The sequence below is a fragment of the Tupaia chinensis genome, unplaced genomic scaffold (genome assembly GCF_000334495.1).
Source record: "Tupaia chinensis unplaced genomic scaffold, TupChi_1.0 Scaffold000627_1, whole genome shotgun sequence".
Taxonomy (NCBI): domain Eukaryota; kingdom Metazoa; phylum Chordata; class Mammalia; order Scandentia; family Tupaiidae; genus Tupaia; species Tupaia belangeri.
In genome coordinates, this window is record NW_006160147.1 from 3166405 (window position 1) to 3186498 (window position 20094).

The 20094-nt window shown below is 49.9% G+C and overlaps 1 protein-coding gene across 15 annotated transcripts in view; it reads left to right on the forward strand.

Moving 5' to 3' along the window:
• Window positions 1-6: 6 nt before the first annotated feature.
• NFASC (neurofascin) overlaps window positions 7-20094 on the forward strand; it is a 237611-nt gene continuing 217523 nt past the window's right edge. For all 15 annotated transcript variants that reach the window (XM_006159237.3, XM_027776052.1, XM_027776051.1 and 12 more), the window contains exon 1: window positions 7-94. The gene's annotated coding sequence lies outside the window, so the exon portion shown is untranslated. The remainder of the gene's footprint in view (window positions 95-20094) is intronic.

The following is a 20094-nucleotide window of genomic DNA, read 5'->3' on the forward strand; positions in this document are numbered from 1 at the left end:
CGGTGAGAGGCGCTGCAGGGGACGCGGGGGAAGTGGCGGTGCCGGCATCGCACAGCTGGGACTGCGCCCAGGGCCGGAGCCCGCGCCCTTGGAGGTAGGAGAGCGCGATCGCGGACACCGGGGAGACGGGGGCGGGGGGCCTGGAAACCCATCCAGCGACACCACCCTGTTCCCGCCCTCCTCGGTCCGCCTCCGTCCCGACCTGTCCCCATCTCCCTCCATCCACAAACCCATTCCTTCTCCTCTGCACGTTGCCACCTGCCTCGAATCCGACCTGTTCTGTCCTACCGCCACCCCGTCCCCCATCCGCTCCCAGCCCCTTGCCCATCCCAACACCCTTTCCAGCTCGCCGGCCGCATCCCCTCCCCCTTCCTGCATCCTCGCACTGTTCGCCTTCCGTCTTCGTCCCTCTGCATCCCTAGCCCTGCCTGCCTTGTACTTCTTTCCCCCCCACACCCAGCTAGGTATTGCCTGCCCTGTTTCTCCTGCCCGCAGCGGCAGCCCCTTCTCTTTGCCTCCTGCTCTCCTCCGTGTGCCTGCCCACCTCTCCTCAGCTCCCTCCCTGCTGCTGTTCTCCCCCAGCGTCCCTCCGCACACCCTGTCCCAGCTCCTTCCCAGCTGCCTCCTGGTTTTCTCCTGCATCATAGCCCCTCGCCAGAACCTGGTCGTCTCCCCCTTAGCAGACGCGCAGGGCAGGCCAGCTCCCAGCTATCACCTTCCCCACCGGTCCAAGGTGCTCTTGTGGCCAGCAGCTTGTCCTCAGGCCACTCACTTGCCCTGAGGGCCTTCTTTCCTGCTCAGGGACGCCTAGGCAGTGTTGGAATCCACTTCTAACCCTGTTCTGCACGTGTGAGCGTATTTGTGGTTTGGGGGCAAGGATGCTGGGGGTTAGCAGCCTCCTACGTCCCTCCGGCTGCTCCTGCCCTAGCCGATCAGGCTTTTCCCTGGACAGATGGGGTAGGGTGCTAAAGCACAGGGAGCCTGGGACAGGCTGAAGGAATGGTTGAGTGGGCTCACCCTGGCTCCTGCTCTGAGTCCTAGGGTGCCAAGGCCTGGATAAGGAGCTGGGCTGGAGGGTTGGAGAAGCTGGGATTTTAACAAAGATTCTTCCTCAGTCTCCGAGTCAGCACTTTGGCTGCGGGAGCTGTCATGAGTGGGCCCATGGGCCTGGCTGAGGGGCAGAGTGCTGAATCACCTAGACTGGACCCGTGGCATCCCCCCTCCCAGCCCGAGCCAGGTTCTGCTCCGAATTCCTTCCTCAGCATTTGGCATGGGCTGTGTGTGTGTGTGTGTTGAGATGCCGCCTCCCTCCTGCAGTCTGGAGGGGTAGACATCCATGCCCTTCTCTGCCCGTCTGTCTTCCTGGCATGAGGGCCTGGTGTGTCTTATCTACCCTTGGAACTGAGGTCTGCTGGGCCTCAATCGATCTCTGGCAAGACCAGGCCAGGCCACAGGGCTTAGAGGCCTGCTTGGGCAGGAGTTGCTTGTATGGGACCAGAGACAGGTTCAGATCCCAGGAAACTTGAATCATGAGTAGGAGGAGCCCAGGGGATAAGTGTGAGCAGCCTGGAAGCCCCCAGGACAGAGGCCATATCAACTGGGGAGGGGCCGGGACAGGGAGCAGGACCTCTGGTTTGGGGCCGACTGGAGCTGGTGGGATTGCGTTAAGGAGATTCAGGGTCTGCTGCCCGTTTTGGACGTCCTGCCTTTTGTCTTGACCCAGCTGGGACTTCTGAGGGAGTCATTCCTCCATCCCACCCCACCCCCCCTCTGGTTTAGTTGAAGGCATGTGCTCTTGTGCACTCTCGTGTGTGTAGAGGGAATGACACAATGGGGAGAGAGTCTCACTCACACTTAACTCCAGAAATTGTGTGTGGAACTGGGAAGGGCAGTCCGACTCCTATCTAAGCGGCCTCCGTTGAAACCCAGAGGTTAAACTGAGAGGTTAAGAGCAAATGGCAGATAGATCCTGTCCCTTTCCGGCCAGCTCCCTCTGCTCCTATGCTGACACTGCATGGGCCTCAGGCAGTGCCCTAGGAGGCCAGGGGACATACAGCCAAGGGACTGGCAGCCCCGCTTTGTCACCGTCTCTGTCCCCTCCCCATCAGGAGAGGGCGTGGGGTGGGAAGGTTCTCATGGCATCCGCGCCGCCTGGGGCTGCCAGGTTTTCCTGGTACTGAGAGAAGCATCACCTGCCTCTGTTGTCAGGAGCTGATTGGATTAAGATTCTGACGTTGAAATGCTTGATTGGGGCTCAGGTTAAGTGGGGGATTCTGGCCACAACGTACATAATTCCTAGTTCTGTGCATTGAACCTCACCCTCTCACCCCCTCGTTTGGCATCACAAAGGCTGTGGAGAGAGAAACCGAGGCACACAGAGGGGAGCCAGGTCCTGCAAGGGCTGGACCAAGCCCTGCCGATGCCTGGCTGGCTCCCTGTGGGCTGAGCCGGCTCTGTTTACAAGGGCTGGTTCTTCCAGGGATACCCTGAGGGGGTGGCTGAGATCTGGGGGCCGGGTTCTGGCTTTGGATTTCCAAGGCGGGTGGGCCAGAGGAGGCTCCTGTTTCTACAGTGACTGAAGGACAGGCTCCAAACTCTGATCACTTTATGCAACTTGTTCCCTGTCTCCAGAGCCACTCTCCTTCCTTGGGCTCGCCTTGGGACAGGGGCACACTGGGATCTTTGAGACCATCCAGAAGGTGGGGTGCGGAAACCAGCAGTTAGCGTAATGGCTATGTTGCTGGACTCCCACGTAGTCGACCACGGTTTGCGTCCCAGACCCGGTGGCTTAAAACTCACGCCGGACGCGTGTGCGTGCGTGCCCAAGATCCTGAGGGGAGAATGGAGGAGAAGGGATTGCAGCGTGACCATTCCCCCTGGGGGGTGATTTCTCGCTTTCTGTCTCTCGTCTCTCTCTGTCTCTCTGGCGAGTGCCCGCGCCCTATAACGAAAACCTCTCCAAAAAAAAAAAAAGAAGGTGGGGTGTGAAGGCAGTCCCTGTCTTTAGAAAAATGTTTCAGTAATCAGAAAGGAAGAGGCAGTCTGGCTAGGGTGGTGCTGGGGGATGTGGGAGGGGAGAAAGGAGAAGCACTAAAGACTGGTTAAGGAGTATTCATTAAGCCCTAGAGTATGCAGCTCTGCTTGGTGCTGAGATCATAGAGTTGAAAAGGAAGACAGGGTCTGAGCCCTCAGAACCCCAGTGTGAAGGAAGAGAGACAGGTAATCAAAGAACACAGATACGCTGAGCTGAGACCATCAGGACTGGGCTGTTGGGTAGCGGGGTCTTGCACCCCAGTGTTGCCAGCACCCTCTCCTCCACAGCTGTGAGGGCAGCTTGCTTGATGGTGTCCAGCGTGGGCTCACAGGGTTGCCCTGAAGTTGAGTGTCAGGAAAAGGGGGGAGAGATGGTGAGGCGCAAGGTGACGTTAGATCCCCAGCTTGAGGGGCAAGAGAGGGCACGGTCTGTGTGTGACTGTGCCCTGTTCTCTGTTGCCACCGCCTCATGTGGGGATATCCATAGGGATCTCTGGACAAGCCTACTTCTCTCCCAACCCCATCTCCCAAGCGCTTGCATGTTAGGATCAAAGTGTGGTTTGGCTATGCTTAGAATGTCAGATGAGAGACCAGCAGGTACTGTGGTGGTTAAGGTGCTGCATCCCACATGGCTAACTCCATGGTTTCAGTCCTGGCCCTGTGGCTGGAAAATCACACTGGGTGCATGTGCGTGCATGCCCAAAATCCTGAAAGGAGAATGGAGGAGAAGAGATTGTGGCATGGCCATCCCCCTTGGGGATGATTTCTCACTTTCCCTTTCTCTATCTCTTCAGCAAGTACATGCACCCTAAAGCAAAAAAACCCAAAAAAAACAAAAAAACACAAAAAACTGAATAATAAATAAATGAAAGAATGTCAGCTGACTCAGAGCAAAGAGGCCCTGTCTACACTCAGAGAGCTCGTGATCTGTTGGGGAAGTAGCCAGTACACACACAGGACATGCTCAGAGGCAAGGGGAGGAAAAGCACGTGAGCTCTGATATGTGTGGGAGGACCTTGAGGTTATGGGGAGGTCGGAATTAGGTGGGAGTCACTGGAGAGGCTGAGCAGGAGGCATGAGGTTGGTGGTGAGCAGGAGAGATCTTTAAAGTTACATACATGAGCACAGGTTGCTGTGAACGTCCATAGCTGAAAAAGAGTGTAAGGACAGAGGCTCCGGTCTCCTCTGGGTGAGTAGCCCCTCTGTTTCCCAGACAACCAGTTGCTTTCATTTCGCTCGTGTGTCCTGAACTTTGAACCTGTGTGAGCAGCTGTTGTAGGCATTCTAAGCTGAGGGCACGTAGACTGAGTTGGAGAGACAGGTACGGTGGGTTCCTGGCACTGTAGGAGCAGGCTGAGGGGTCGCAGTGATCAGCTGTCTAGAGTGATCATACCAGGCTGTTTGGCAGCCCCCCTGCCTTGGCTAGAGCAGCTTTGAGCATTTACTCAAAGGAAGGCGTGTGGAAGGCCCAGGCCTAGCTGCCAGGGCAGATGTGGGCTGCATGTGGCCTGGCCCTGGGCCGCAGGGAGGCTCTGGGAGCTGGGCTGTGCTGGATGCTTGAGCAGGCACTTCCTTTGCTTTGCTGACCCAGGGCATTGATCAGATTGTGCCAGTCAGCTCGAGAACCCTCCAGCCACCCTCTTGTCATTTGGTCCTGAAGCACGCGAGGAAGACTAAAAGTAACAATAGCAACGGTCACCATTAGTGAGTGTGTACTGTGTGCTGGGTACCCTGTATGCTCATAGCGTCCTGGCATTGAGTCTTCAGAAGGGACACCCCTGCCAAAGAGGTTCGTTAGAATCATGGTTTTAATTTTTTTTTTAGAATTATTTAACTTTATTTATTTATTTATTTAAATTTGACCAGAGAGGGGCAGAGAGAGAGAGAGAGAGAGAGAGAAAGAGAGAGAGAGAAAGCAAGCCACCAGGTCCAGGACTTAAACATTGACCTGAACCCATGTGGGAGTACAGCACCCTTAGCAACCACGCCACCCCAGGATCGTTGTTTTACAAGTCTCACAGAGGTTGTCACTTGTTTAAGATCACACAGCAGGTGAGTTGCAGAGCTAGAATTTAAACCTATATTATTATTGGACATCAATTACTATATTTTATTTTTTAAGATTTTTCCCATAGGATGCATGTACTCACCACGGAGAGACAGTGAGAGAGAAAGTGAGAAATCACCACCTCTGAGGGGATGGCCACACCTCAACACCTTCTCCTCCATTCTCCTCCTGGGATTTTGGGTGTGCACACACATGCACCCAGTGTAAGTTTCAAGTCACTAGATCTGAGACTCGAACCGCCATTGGCCACGTGGGAGTCCAGCACCTTAACTACCATACTACTTGCTGGCCCCAACATCAATGACTTTAAAACCCATGCTCCTCTTGTGAGTGTGTGTGTGTGTGTGCATGTGCATGCGCGTGCACGTGTGTGTGTGTGTACACAGTATTTGGTTGGGGTGGCCAGATCCCCTATGGCCACATGAGTTCAGGACCCAGAAGCTTGAAAAGCATGATGGGCTCATGTGTGTGTATATGTGTGTGTGTGTGTGTGTGTATGTGTGTGTGTTTGTGTGTGCCCCAAATCCGAAGCAGAGGGAGAAATGGAGGAGAGGAGATTACAGAATGACTGTGCCCCATGGGGGGTACTTTCTTACTTTCCTCTTTCTCTAGCTCTTTCTGACAAGAGCACATGCCCTCTGGTAAATTAAAAAAAAAAAAAAAAAAGAAGATACATATATTGTATTGAGTTCCCCTAATCTTGGTGGAAACATAAAAAACTGAAATGTTTTATCCACATGCACAAAGCCCTCTAGGAAATCAGGTGGATGGGGCTCAGTTAGAATGCATTTGAGTATCTACTCTGTCCTTCCGAAAGATCCAGAAACATGGTTCCAGCTTTCAAAGGAGAAGATGGAGACACGTGAAGCACCTCGGGCACAGTAGGAGACAGTGTGTAATTAAGTCTTCCCTGGTGCCTCAGACCCTGGACGGTAGCATTTTGAAGGAAGGCGTGGTCTGCCAGTTGGATAGGATGCTTATTGGAGCCAGGGAGGTGACACGGGAAGCTACCCAGTCTGTGGGCCCTGCCTTCCGACCCTGGTTCTTCCACTTCTGACTTGGGGGGGGGCTGCAGCTCCTTTGTAAAATGAGTATATTAATGCGAACCTTCAGACCAATGTGAAGAGGTAATGAAGGGCCCAGCACATACCAAGTTGGTAGCAAACGCTCATCAGATGGTAACTGCTGTTCATGGAGGCGCCTTGACGATGGGACTGAGCCTTGCAGAATGAGTAGAATTTGGATACAGAAGGGAAGAGGAGGGCATTCCGGAGGAGGAAAGTCACCAGGTATCCAAGCAGAAGCTTGGTGGGTTCAGGTTCTCTGGAAAGGAAGTGGCCTGCTCATCCTGCCTGCTCTGCCCCCTCTTGCCACCACTTCTCTGCAGTAAAGTCCCTTTAGTAAAGTCTTGCAGGAAAAGGACATTGCCATAAGAGACCTGAGGGGCTTATGTTCTACTTCGGCTCCCTCATTAACAGAGTTTAGATGTGTTTCTTTCTTGGCAGAATGAGAAGACTGCACCTCCTTGTCACAGAAGCCCATGTCTCTGGGATGTCTGTCATTGATTAATTTCTAGTCCTGGCTTTCTCTCCCAGATGCAATGACATGAAAAAGTTGGAGGGCCTGGGGCGTGGTGGGGTCATCCCTTCTGACCTTTATCATCTTCTCTGGGCTCCTGCGGCTCTCTCCTCCGGGAAGCAGCTGCCTGAGCATCTGCCTTCTCCTCTTTCACCTGCTCCTCCTTACTCTTCCCCTCCTGGCCGGCCCAGCCCCTCCTGAAAGGCCTCCCTGGCAGCCCCTCTCCCTGTCATTATGATGCTAATCGTGTTGTTAATTTTTCTGAGATCCAGAAAGAAAGCCCCAATCTGTTCTAATGAATTTAATTAGAGAGGGGCTTGGAGGGCTTCAGAACCTCTTACCAGGATCACAATAAACAGAGTTAACGAGATAAACAGCCTGGGATCAGCCACTCCAGGGTTGGAAGGGAGGATTTCGCACTCAGTCCTAGAATAAAGAAATCCTGAAAATCACACTGGGTGCATGTGCGTGCATGCCCAAAATCCTGAAAGGAGAATGGAGGAGAAGAGATTGTGGCATGGCCATCCCCCTTGGGGATGATTTCTCACTTTCCCTTTCTCTATCTCTTCAGCAAGTACATGCACCCTAAAGCAAAAAAACCCCAAAAAAAACAAAAAAACACAAAAAACTGAATAATAAATAAATGAAAGAATGTCAGCTGACTCAGAGCAAAGAGGCCCTGTCTACACTCAGAGAGCTCGTGATCTGTTGGGGAAGTAGCCAGTACACACACAGGACATGCTCAGAGGCAAGGGGAGGAAAAGCACGTGAGCTCTGATATGTGTGGGAGGACCTTGAGGTTATGGGGAGGTCGGAATTAGGTGGGAGTCACTGGAGAGGCTGAGCAGGAGGCATGAGGTTGGTGGTGAGCAGGAGAGATCTTTAAAGTTACATACATGAGCACAGGTTGCTGTGAACGTCCATAGCTGAAAAAGAGTGTAAGGACAGAGGCTCCGGTCTCCTCTGGGTGAGTAGCCCCTCTGTTTCCCAGACAACCAGTTGCTTTCATTTCGCTCGTGTGTCCTGAACTTTGAACCTGTGTGAGCAGCTGTTGTAGGCATTCTAAGCTGAGGGCACGTAGACTGAGTTGGAGAGACAGGTACGGTGGGTTCCTGGCACTGTAGGAGCAGGCTGAGGGGTCGCAGTGATCAGCTGTCTAGAGTGATCATACCAGGCTGTTTGGCAGCCCCCCTGCCTTGGCTAGAGCAGCTTTGAGCATTTACTCAAAGGAAGGCGTGTGGAAGGCCCAGGCCTAGCTGCCAGGGCAGATGTGGGCTGCATGTGGCCTGGCCCTGGGCCGCAGGGAGGCTCTGGGAGCTGGGCTGTGCTGGATGCTTGAGCAGGCACTTCCTTTGCTTTGCTGACCCAGGGCATTGATCAGATTGTGCCAGTCAGCTCGAGAACCCTCCAGCCACCCTCTTGTCATTTGGTCCTGAAGCACGCGAGGAAGACTAAAAGTAACAATAGCAACGGTCACCATTAGTGAGTGTGTACTGTGTGCTGGGTACCCTGTATGCTCATAGCGTCCTGGCATTGAGTCTTCAGAAGGGACACCCCTGCCAAAGAGGTTCGTTAGAATCATGGTTTTAATTTTTTTTTTTAGAATTATTTAACTTTATTTATTTATTTATTTAAATTTGACCAGAGAGGGGCAGAGAGAGAGAGAGAGAGAGAGAGAAAGAGAGAGAGAGAAAGCAAGCCACCAGGTCCAGGACTTAAACATTGACCTGAACCCATGTGGGAGTACAGCACCCTTAGCAACCACGCCACCCCAGGATCGTTGTTTTACAAGTCTCACAGAGGTTGTCACTTGTTTAAGATCACACAGCAGGTGAGTTGCAGAGCTAGAATTTAAACCTATATTATTATTGGACATCAATTACTATATTTTATTTTTTAAGATTTTTCCCATAGGATGCATGTACTCACCACGGAGAGACAGTGAGAGAGAAAGTGAGAAATCACCACCTCTGAGGGGATGGCCACACCTCAACACCTTCTCCTCCATTCTCCTCCTGGGATTTTGGGTGTGCACACACATGCACCCAGTGTAAGTTTCAAGTCACTAGTCTTGAGCGTGCAACCGCCATTGGCCACGTGGGAGTCCAGCACCTTAACTACCATACTACTTGCTGGCCCCAACATCAATGACTTTAAAACCCATGCTCCTCTTGTGAGTGTGTGTGTGTGTGTGCATGTGCATGCGCGTGCACGTGTGTGTGTGTGTACACAGTATTTGGTTGGGGTGGCCAGATCCCCTATGGCCACATGAGTTCAGGACCCAGAAGCTTGAAAAGCATGATGGGCTCATGTGTGTGTATATGTGTGTGTGTGTGTGTGTATGTGTGTGTGTTTGTGTGTGCCCCAAATCCGAAGCAGAGGGAGAAATGGAGGAGAGGAGATTACAGAATGACTGTGCCCCATGGGGGGTACTTTCTTACTTTCCTCTTTCTCTAGCTCTTTCTGACAAGAGCACATGCCCTCTGGTAAATTAAAAAAAAAAAAAAAAAAAGAAGATACATATATTGTATTGAGTTCCCCTAATCTTGGTGGAAACATAAAAAACTGAAATGTTTTATCCACATGCACAAAGCCCTCTAGGAAATCAGGTGGATGGGGCTCAGTTAGAATGCATTTGAGTATCTACTCTGTCCTTCCGAAAGATCCAGAAACATGGTTCCAGCTTTCAAAGGAGAAGATGGAGACACGTGAAGCACCTCGGGCACAGTAGGAGACAGTGTGTAATTAAGTCTTCCCTGGTGCCTCAGACCCTGGACGGTAGCATTTTGAAGGAAGGCGTGGTCTGCCAGTTGGATAGGATGCTTATTGGAGCCAGGGAGGTGACACGGGAAGCTACCCAGTCTGTGGGCCCTGCCTTCCGACCCTGGTTCTTCCACTTCTGACTTGGGGGGGGGCTGCAGCTCCTTTGTAAAATGAGTATATTAATGCGAACCTTCAGACCAATGTGAAGAGGTAATGAAGGGCCCAGCACATACCAAGTTGGTAGCAAACGCTCATCAGATGGTAACTGCTGTTCATGGAGGCGCCTTGACGATGGGACTGAGCCTTGCAGAATGAGTAGAATTTGGATACAGAAGGGAAGAGGAGGGCATTCCGGAGGAGGAAAGTCACCAGGTATCCAAGCAGAAGCTTGGTGGGTTCAGGTTCTCTGGAAAGGAAGTGGCCTGCTCATCCTGCCTGCTCTGCCCCCTCTTGCCACCACTTCTCTGCAGTAAAGTCCCTTTAGTAAAGTCTTGCAGGAAAAGGACATTGCCATAAGAGACCTGAGGGGCTTATGTTCTACTTCGGCTCCCTCATTAACAGAGTTTAGATGTGTTTCTTTCTTGGCAGAATGAGAAGACTGCACCTCCTTGTCACAGAAGCCCATGTCTCTGGGATGTCTGTCATTGATTAATTTCTAGTCCTGGCTTTCTCTCCCAGATGCAATGACATGAAAAAGTTGGAGGGCCTGGGGCGTGGTGGGGTCATCCCTTCTGACCTTTATCATCTTCTCTGGGCTCCTGCGGCTCTCTCCTCCGGGAAGCAGCTGCCTGAGCATCTGCCTTCTCCTCTTTCACCTGCTCCTCCTTACTCTTCCCCTCCTGGCCGGCCCAGCCCCTCCTGAAAGGCCTCCCTGGCAGCCCCTCTCCCTGTCATTATGATGCTAATCGTGTTGTTAATTTTTCTGAGATCCAGAAAGAAAGCCCCAATCTGTTCTAATGAATTTAATTAGAGAGGGGCTTGGAGGGCTTCAGAACCTCTTACCAGGATCACAATAAACAGAGTTAACGAGATAAACAGCCTGGGATCAGCCACTCCAGGGTTGGAAGGGAGGATTTCGCACTCAGTCCTAGAATAAAGAAATCCTTGCACAGAGTTGGAGAAAACCGTGTGGGCCGTTGTCTTCCATCATCTGGGTGGCTTTGGGGGTGATTCTGCATGCCTCCACCCTCACATACTTATCTTTGTACCCCCTAGTTCTGCCCTTAGATGGGCCGAGAAAACTGAGACGTTCTAATCTTTTTTGATCATCACCAAGCATCTATTGATGCTATGGCCAGGAACATTTGTTCACTGCAGGCGGGACGTGCCACAAGATTAACTAGCAGAAGGTCACAGTGGACTAGTGGAGGAGGTCAGGAGAAGCCACTCGCAGGGAGAAGTCTTTGAGGTGAGACTTGAGCTATCAAGACCTGAAGACTTAATCAGAGCTGCAGGAGGAGGAGCAGGTGTCGAGGCAGGAGTGTGCAGAGGACCTGGATTTCTGAGGAATGAATGGCAAGACCTGGGTGCCTGTGAGGGATGTGTCTGCAGCAGTCTAGAACCTGGAGTGCTGGAGTCTTTGTCCTTCTAACCTGGTTGTACTGGGGGGTCCCCACTCTGCTTCTCTGAGCACTTACCATGGCCATCTTGGGGAGGGGGAGTGATGGCCTTCGTGCTGACCTGGCTCTCCTGGACCCAGTGTAGCCAGCTCAGGTGGACTGACAGATGCCAAGTGTTGTTCTCAGATCTCGTGATCTCCTGGGAGTGAACGACAGGCAGAGTAATTCCAAGGACTTTTTCAGTGATGAGAGTTCCCTTTTGTTACTGATGCTGGCCAATTTGCTCTGGCAGTAGCATTTTTTCCAAGTACTTATTGGACGCTTTTGGTTCCAAGCTAGTGAGATCTGTAGTTCTTTGTTATATTGGTAAGAGCTCTCTGAGTATGTATTTGTGCACGTGTGTGTTCGCACGTGTGCATGTGTGCATGTGCTGTCCAGGCTAGTGAAATTATCCCGATTAGAGGCTAGCTCTATTTGGTCTTTATTTGCAACATTTCTGGGCCTTAATTCTCCTCATGCAAGAAGGGAAGAATCAGCCCTGTATCTTATTGTGTGTGAATACATAGCTGAGTGCTTTGACAAAGGATATTAAATATGAAGAGGTATTACAACTAGCGCTTTGACAGGAAGTAGACTATTGAGTTGAAATTTCAAGTTTGTTTCCTCTCCTCTTAAAACATATTGACTGTGTGACCAGTCCGAGTTTTATTTTGAGGCACCACCAATCTTGATGCTTCTTATTATTTCCCATAGTCTCCCTGGATTTACTTGTAATTACAAATGAGATTAGGGGCTGGTCAAGTAGTTTAGTGGTTAAGCGATCTAGATCCCACATAGCCAACTTGGGGTTTGAGTCCCTGCCCCAGTAGCTTGAAAAACACCAGGCACCGGTGTGTATATGCCCCAAATTCCAACAGCATGCAGAAATGGAGAAGAGAGTGTGGCATGACCAAGTTCCATCTGAGGGTTCTTTCTCCCCCTCTCTCCCTGGGTGTTTCCTTTTTCTGCCAAGTGCCCATGCCCTCCGGCAATTAAAAAAAACAAAAGGAAATGAAGTTAGTATCCTGCTGTCAGGTGTTGGTTGACCTACATGAAATTTATATGCGAGACATTGTTTTCATCCATTGTTATAATACCATTGTGTGGTATTTTTCCACGTGTTGGAGGTAATGTGTCCTTTATGAAGTAAAACGACATGTCCTTTATAAAGGAAAATGTCTCTGAGGCCACAGACAATTTTCCTATGCTGGTGTAGACAAGGACAGAAACTAGATCTCTTCCTGATCGTCATCACACACTGAGTGGAATTGAAACCTTCAAAACTCACATGGGCAGCAAATCCAGGATTCTCTGCCAACCTCAGCCCTGTGCTATGCCCTGGTTTCATTTTTATAAAAAAATTGTACATGCAGTTATTTTTCTGAAGCCCCTACTGTGTGCATAGCACTCTTCTTGGTGGCAAGTTATATTGAGAGACTTCTCGGCTCATAGAATGTTGGAAATGTCTTAGCCCAAGATCATTATTTTACTGATCAAGAAACTGAGACTCAAAAAGGGGGAACATGACTTGTGCCTGGTTGCTGCAAAAGCTGGGGCCTCTTCCACGTGATGCCCCACCAGGAACAGTAAAATCCACCTATGAACCTAGTCATTGTATGAGATGCTGCATGAATAAATTCCCTAAAGTGTGATCTAAACTAGAAGTGTTTTGAGAAAAGCTTGAAGAAAAGTGGGGTTGGTCAGGGCCTCGAGAGAAGGTAGGATTTGACTAGGCGAAGTTAAGGAAGGTGGCATTTCAGGTGGGATAAAATGACCATAATCAAAGACGTAGAGGACGGAAGTAGTTGGTCTGATTGGGCGTGGTGAATTGGCCTGGTGGAGCAGTGGGCGGTGCAGCTGGAGGGACATGTTGGGGACTGGACTGCAGAGGACCTTAAGTGTCTGGGGACTTAGTCTTTGTCTTGGCTTTGGTGAGGAGCATATGAGACTTCTTAGCTGAATTAGCTCTTGCTCTGAGAACAAGACTGTAGTGTTAGGAAAAGTGGAGGAGAAATCCCTTCTTCACAGGCACCTCGCTGGTCGTTCCTTCTGGAGGGGTGTTTGGGAATGATATGCTGAAAGTTTTCTCAGGCGCTGGGAGGGAGTTTGTCGCTGTCCAGAGTGCTGACCTGTCCTCTGCAAGATTTTTCTCCCCAATGATACCAGGTTGGAAAGGAAAGCCAGGGAATGTTTAGAACCACCCGGAGGGATCCAGAGAATGATTCTGGCTAGGACTAGGCGGCATGTGGGCTTGCTGGCAGCTAACTGGTTACAGCATCTGATTTCACAGCCCTCGTGATGAAAGCAAAAGTCTGGGTCCACTTAAGGAGGGCCCATGTGTGTACACACATGTGTGCTAAGATGACCCAGTTTGCAGCCTGTCCCTCCTTGCCTCTGAGTCTTCATATTTTCATGAGAATCCCAGCACCTTGCTTCTTTCATTGTGGAAATGCGTTCTCTCTACTAAACATTCCCCAGAGCACTGAAAACCCTCCAGCAAACCAAGAGAGAGCAGTAGGCGTCCCCCAAAGCCCTGTTCATTACTTCAAATGAACATCTAAATGCTCGCTAGCACGGCTGTCCAATAGAACTTCCTTGGAAGCTGGAAATGTCCTTGGTCTGCACTGTCCAACGTGGGAGCCACTAGCCATCTACATTTGACTGCTGAGCACTTACAATGTGGCTAATGTAATTAATTGCATTGTAGATGAAATTAAATCTAAATTTAAATAACTGCATGTGAGTGCTGGCTACTGAATTATACTCCACAGCTCCATCCAGTCTGAATCTGATCTTTGCCATTTTTCTTCCTTCTTCTTGGACTTTTCTTTTTCTTTCTTTCTTTCTTTCTTTCTTTCTTTCTTTCTTTCTTTCTTTCTTTCTTTCTTTTCTTTTCTTTTCTGACTATTGAGTTGAAATTTCAAGTTTGTTTCCTCTCCTCTTAAAACATATTGACTGTGTGACCAGTCCGAGTTTTATTTTGAGGCACCACCAATCTTGATGCTTCTTATTATTTCCCATAGTCTCCCTGGATTTACTTGTAATTACAAATGAGATTAGGGGCTGGTCAAGTAGTTTAGTGGTTAAGCGATCTAGATCCCACATAGCCAACTTGGGGTTTGAGTCCCTGCCCCAGTAGCTTGAAAAACACCAGGCACCGGTGTGTATATGCCCCAAATTCCAACAGCATGCAGAAATGGAGAAGAGAGTGTGGCATGACCAAGTTCCATCTGAGGGTTCTTTCTCCCCCTCTCTCCCTGGGTGTTTCCTTTTTCTGCCAAGTGCCCATGCCCTCCGGCAATTAAAAAAAACAAAAGGAAATGAAGTTAGTATCCTGCTGTCAGGTGTTGGTTGACCTACATGAAATTTATATGCGAGACATTGTTTTCATCCATTGTTATAATACCATTGTGTGGTATTTTTCCACGTGTTGGAGGTAATGTGTCCTTTATGAAGTAAAACGACATGTCCTTTATAAAGGAAAATGTCTCTGAGGCCACAGACAATTTTCCTATGCTGGTGTAGACAAGGACAGAAACTAGATCTCTTCCTGATCGTCATCACACACTGAGTGGAATTGAAACCTTCAAAACTCACATGGGCAGCAAATCCAGGATTCTCTGCCAACCTCAGCCCTGTGCTATGCCCTGGTTTCATTTTTATAAAAAAATTGTACATGCAGTTATTTTTCTGAAGCCCCTACTGTGTGCATAGCACTCTTCTTGGTGGCAAGTTATATTGAGAGACTTCTCGGCTCATAGAATGTTGGAAATGTCTTAGCCCAAGATCATTATTTTACTGATCAAGAAACTGAGACTCAAAAAGGGGGAACATGACTTGTGCCTGGTTGCTGCAAAAGCTGGGGCCTCTTCCACGTGATGCCCCACCAGGAACAGTAAAATCCACCTATGAACCTAGTCATTGTATGAGATGCTGCATGAATAAATTCCCTAAAGTGTGATCTAAACTAGAAGTGTTTTGAGAAAAGCTTGAAGAAAAGTGGGGTTGGTCAGGGCCTCGAGAGAAGGTAGGATTTGACTAGGCGAAGTTAAGGAAGGTGGCATTTCAGGTGGGATAAAATGACCATAATCAAAGACGTAGAGGACGGAAGTAGTTGGTCTGATTGGGCGTGGTGAATTGGCCTGGTGGAGCAGTGGGCGGTGCAGCTGGAGGGACATGTTGGGGACTGGACTGCAGAGGACCTTAAGTGTCTGGGGACTTAGTCTTTGTCTTGGCTTTGGTGAGGAGCATATGAGACTTCTTAGCTGAATTAGCTCTTGCTCTGAGAACAAGACTGTAGTGTTAGGAAAAGTGGAGGAGAAATCCCTTCTTCACAGGCACCTCGCTGGTCGTTCCTTCTGGAGGGGTGTTTGGGAATGATATGCTGAAAGTTTTCTCAGGCGCTGGGAGGGAGTTTGTCGCTGTCCAGAGTGCTGACCTGTCCTCTGCAAGATTTTTCTCCCCAATGATACCAGGTTGGAAAGGAAAGCCAGGGAATGTTTAGAACCACCCGGAGGGATCCAGAGAATGATTCTGGCTAGGACTAGGCGGCATGTGGGCTTGCTGGCAGCTAACTGGTTACAGCATCTGATTTCACAGCCCTCGTGATGAAAGCAAAAGTCTGGGTCCACTTAAGGAGGGCCCATGTGTGTACACACATGTGTGCTAAGATGACCCAGTTTGCAGCCTGTCCCTCCTTGCCTCTGAGTCTTCATATTTTCATGAGAATCCCAGCACCTTGCTTCTTTCATTGTGGAAATGCGTTCTCTCTACTAAACATTCCCCAGAGCACTGAAAACCCTCCAGCAAACCAAGAGAGAGCAGTAGGCGTCCCCCAAAGCCCTGTTCATTACTTCAAATGAACATCTAAATGCTCGCTAGCACGGCTGTCCAATAGAACTTCCTTGGAAGCTGGAAATGTCCTTGGTCTGCACTGTCCAACGTGGGAGCCACTAGCCATCTACATTTGACTGCTGAGCACTTACAATGTGGCTAATGTAATTAATTGCATTGTAGATGAAATTAAATCTAAATTTAAATAACTGCATGTGAGTGCTGGCTACTGAATTATACTCCACAGCTCCATCCAGTCTGAATCTGATCTTTGCCATTTTTCTTCCTTCTTCTTGGACTTTTCTTTTTCTTTCTTTCTTTCTTTCTTTCTTTCTTTCTTTCTTTCTTTTCTTTTCTTTTCTTTTCTTTTCTTTTCTTTTTTTTTTTTTGAGTGATTTTTGCTATAGGGCGCATGCGTTGCCCAGAGAGACAGGAGACAAAGAAATAGAAAGCAAGAAATCACCCCCTGCGGGAATAGCCATGCCACAATCTCTTCTCCTCCATTCTCTTCTTGGGATTTTGGGTACACATGCACACACACCTAGCATGAATCTCAAGCCTCTGGATCCAGGACCCAAACCATGGTAAGCTATGTGCCATCTGCTGTTCCCCCACTTGTACTTTGGAATGGGGGTCAGTTTGACAAACTGCTAGATCTGAACTGAACCCTGTTTGACTGAGTTCTGCCCTGACTTCTAACAACATCCATGATGCCCTGCAGTTTTCCTTTCAAGGGCAGAGAGAATGCCCCTTGGGTTCTGGCTGAGGTCCCAGGGACCTGATCCAAGACTTTTTGGAGCCTTGAATGGGTAAGTCATGCAATGTTTATGTCCCTGGAAGCCTGGCTGTAGGGTGAGGGGGACTACTGGTGTGCTTTTTTATCAGGTGTTTGCCAGACTCCAACAGAGAGAGGCTCCTGGTCTTGACCTCATTCTTACTGTACGTGCTTCCACTCATCCTGTTTACCTGTTGTAGTGCACATGGCCCAGGATGGGTGTGCAGGTGAGTGGTAGAAGTGCCAGAGTGGGAAAATGCCAGTCAATAAGGAAATAATAACCATCTGTCCGAAGACTGGAGCAAAAATCTCCATCGTGCTGACACATGCCTGACCTTATCATAAACATGCTTGATTTCCTGGGGTCTTGAGTCTTAGGCTTGCCATACATTCGTTTGATTTCCTAAACCAGAGTGCATGCTTTTTGAAGGTATGCCTAATTGTTTTCTTGTTTTCTCCCATCAGATCTCAGTGTGCTGATAGTAATCCATGATAAATGTCTGCTTGTGAGTAGCTCTTTGTTAGCTTGGAGCTATGTGGTTGACCCTTTGAAACGTGTGCATGTGACTACAAATAATATTTATTGAGCTCCCGCTGGGTATAGCGCTCTGTGCTCAGTACCATGGGCAGTGACAAAGGGGGAGCTGAGGATGGTTGCTCCCAGTCTAATGGGAGGGTAAAGGCAAGCATGTGTGAAAAAATCACACACACACACACACACACACACACACAACTGAGAGAAACAAAGACAGATGTGGTTGAAGGGATGCAGAGCTGGGGTGGGGTGCAGGGCACTGCAGGGGCCTGATTGTGTGCACACCACTGTCTGGCCTTCTCTGGAGGATTCCCTGCAGTACGAGGCTGAGCTGGTACCAGCCACCTCCAGGCCTGCAGGGACACTGCTGCTTTATGGTGGTCAGGCAGCTTTTCTCTCCCCCGGACTGTGCTGTCCTGAGTTTGCCTCTTTCGTGGAGCAGAGTACTCAAGGAGGGGGAAGGGACCGGGGAGGGGAAGAAGCTCCTTTTTCTTCTTGTGCCTTCAATGGTGACAGGCTCTTGCTCTCAGACTTCCTCTTAGTCACAGAAGGGGTTTGTTGGGACTCGTGCAGCTCTAGTACATGGAGCCCTGTGAGGCAAGCCCAGGTGCAGCTTTGGAGGGACAGAGAAGCAGAGTCTGGTGATGTGTCCCCCCAGAGTCCTCCCAGCCCGCTGCTCCACTCTCTAGGGGTGTCCTCTGCCTGGCGGGAGCAGGTGGCCTGATCTCCTAGCCAGAGCCAGGGAGGGGCTTCTCTGGTTGCTCCTCACCCTCCTTTCTGCACACAGATTACCAGGGATCTTATTAGATTAAAATGCAGATTCTGAATCACTGGGTCTGGACAGTCCTGAAATGCTGCATTTCTAATGAGCTCCCAGGTGATGCCAGTGTGCTGGTGTGCCAACCACACTGTGGTGGACAAAGCCCTCTCTGGGGGCTCTCATGCCTGCCAGCATGTTGGCATCACCAAGGGAACTTTTACAACATGCTTATGCTAGGGAACCAGCAGTTAGCGTAATGGCTATGTCGCTGGACTCCCACATAGTCGACCGCGGTTCATGTCCCGGACCCGGTGGCTTAAAACTCATGCCGGGCGCATGTGAGTGCATGCCCAAGATCCCAAGAGGAGAATGGAGGAGAAGGGATTGCAGCATGACCATCCCCCCTGGGGGGTGATTTCTCACTTTCTATCTCTATATCTCTCTCTGTCTGTCTGGCGAGTGCATACACCCTATAGCAAAAAATAAATAAATAAATAAATAAATAAAAATAGATAAATAAAAACATCTCCAAAAAAATAAAATAAAATAAAAACAGCATGCTCATGCTAGAGACCAACCCACACCAAATTATGTGCAGTCTCTGGAGGTTGGGTCCAGAGGCATGGGCATGTTATAAAGGCCCTCCAGGGTTCAGACGCGCTGAGAACTGGTGACTATGGTCAGTCTTTCTCTTTCACCCTCTCTGCTTTTCCACCTGGCTGTACCTTCCTTTCCCCAGAAAAGTGGGGACTGGCTAGGGCCTCAAGAGAGGGTAGGCTCTGACTAGACGAAGTTAAGGAAAGTGGTATTTCAGGGCCACCCTTCTGGCATTGCAAGGGCATGTCCTGACCCTGGCGGAAGTCAGCTTGGGTAAGATGCTCGTAAAAGGGGCGGGAGGGCTGCTTTGCATGGTCTGAGCCACTGGGGGGAGGTCCTAGCGCCCAAGCGCATCCATCTGTAATCTTTAACTCAGGACCTTATCAGGACTAGCTGAGGTTGTCAGAATTATCACCGAGAGAGATCTACACAGAGTCCACCAGACTGGGAGCAGGCGTGCCCACACAGAGCTATGTAGACCACACAGTTGGCTTCGACGTCAGGTCTGCTGCTCTTCCCTGAGGCGTGACTAGCCCTCTCTCCATATCTGGTCCCCTTTTGATCTCTTGCTGTTTCCTAATTGGGCCACTTTTTCCTTGGGTAGCCCATGCCATTCTGTGCTGGGATATTGGCTGTACCAGAGCCAGTACTATAACATCCAGAACTTTCTTAAGCTTTGTGTGTGAATTGTTCTGTTTACTTTAAAGTAAGAGGGGTTTTTCCCATTGTGATGCTACAATATGGTCTCTGCTTTTTTCTCCTTCTTTCTCTTCGAGTGTCTGGATGGTTTTCTGCATCTGAGCACTCCTTTTTCCCATCTCAGACTGCATATGGTTCATATGACACCCTTTTGATGAGAATAGACTTTTGGTTAAGCCCGGGCTACACACGAATCCCCTTTACCCAGAAGTCTGGCCACCCATGCAGCGTCAAGTGTCGTCAGGGACTGGTGGTCTAGTGCTTAATCTTTTCACTTCCAGGTATCCATGGCTGGAGCACACCCTCCCCTGAGTGTCTTAGGAATATGCATGAAGCCTACTGGGCTTCCAGGACCTGGGTGGGTTTAGCTGGTGGCTCAGGACTGTGCCTCTTCTCCTCCTCCACCTGGCCATCCTCAGCAGTAGGGCCATCGATGTTGTCATGCTGCCCTAACAGTTGGGGCGTCCATGGGGCAAGCATGCTGGGTGCCGGGAGCATCTGCTATTGGTGTGGGGTAAACAGAGTGACTCCCCTGCGTAGGAAGTAAACATCAATGCTGTATGGCTGGGGCCTGCTGGAAGGTCCTGGGAGGCTGCCGTGGGAGAGAGTGTGCTGGGTCAGGTGCTGGCCCCTTTCTGGGTCAGACTGGGAAAATTCCCCCAAACGCATCCCCTGGCTCCTCTGTGTTCCTAAAACCTTGAAAAATCGAGAGCTGTTAGATGGCATCATAAAAAGTTGCAGCTGGGGCTTCTCAGAGCAAGAAGGCTTTGTTTCGCAGTCAGCTGGTGACGTCATTCGGGGTCTACCCAATGCTGGTGCGTCCGGGACAGACCGAAATAGGCCAAGGACTACTCA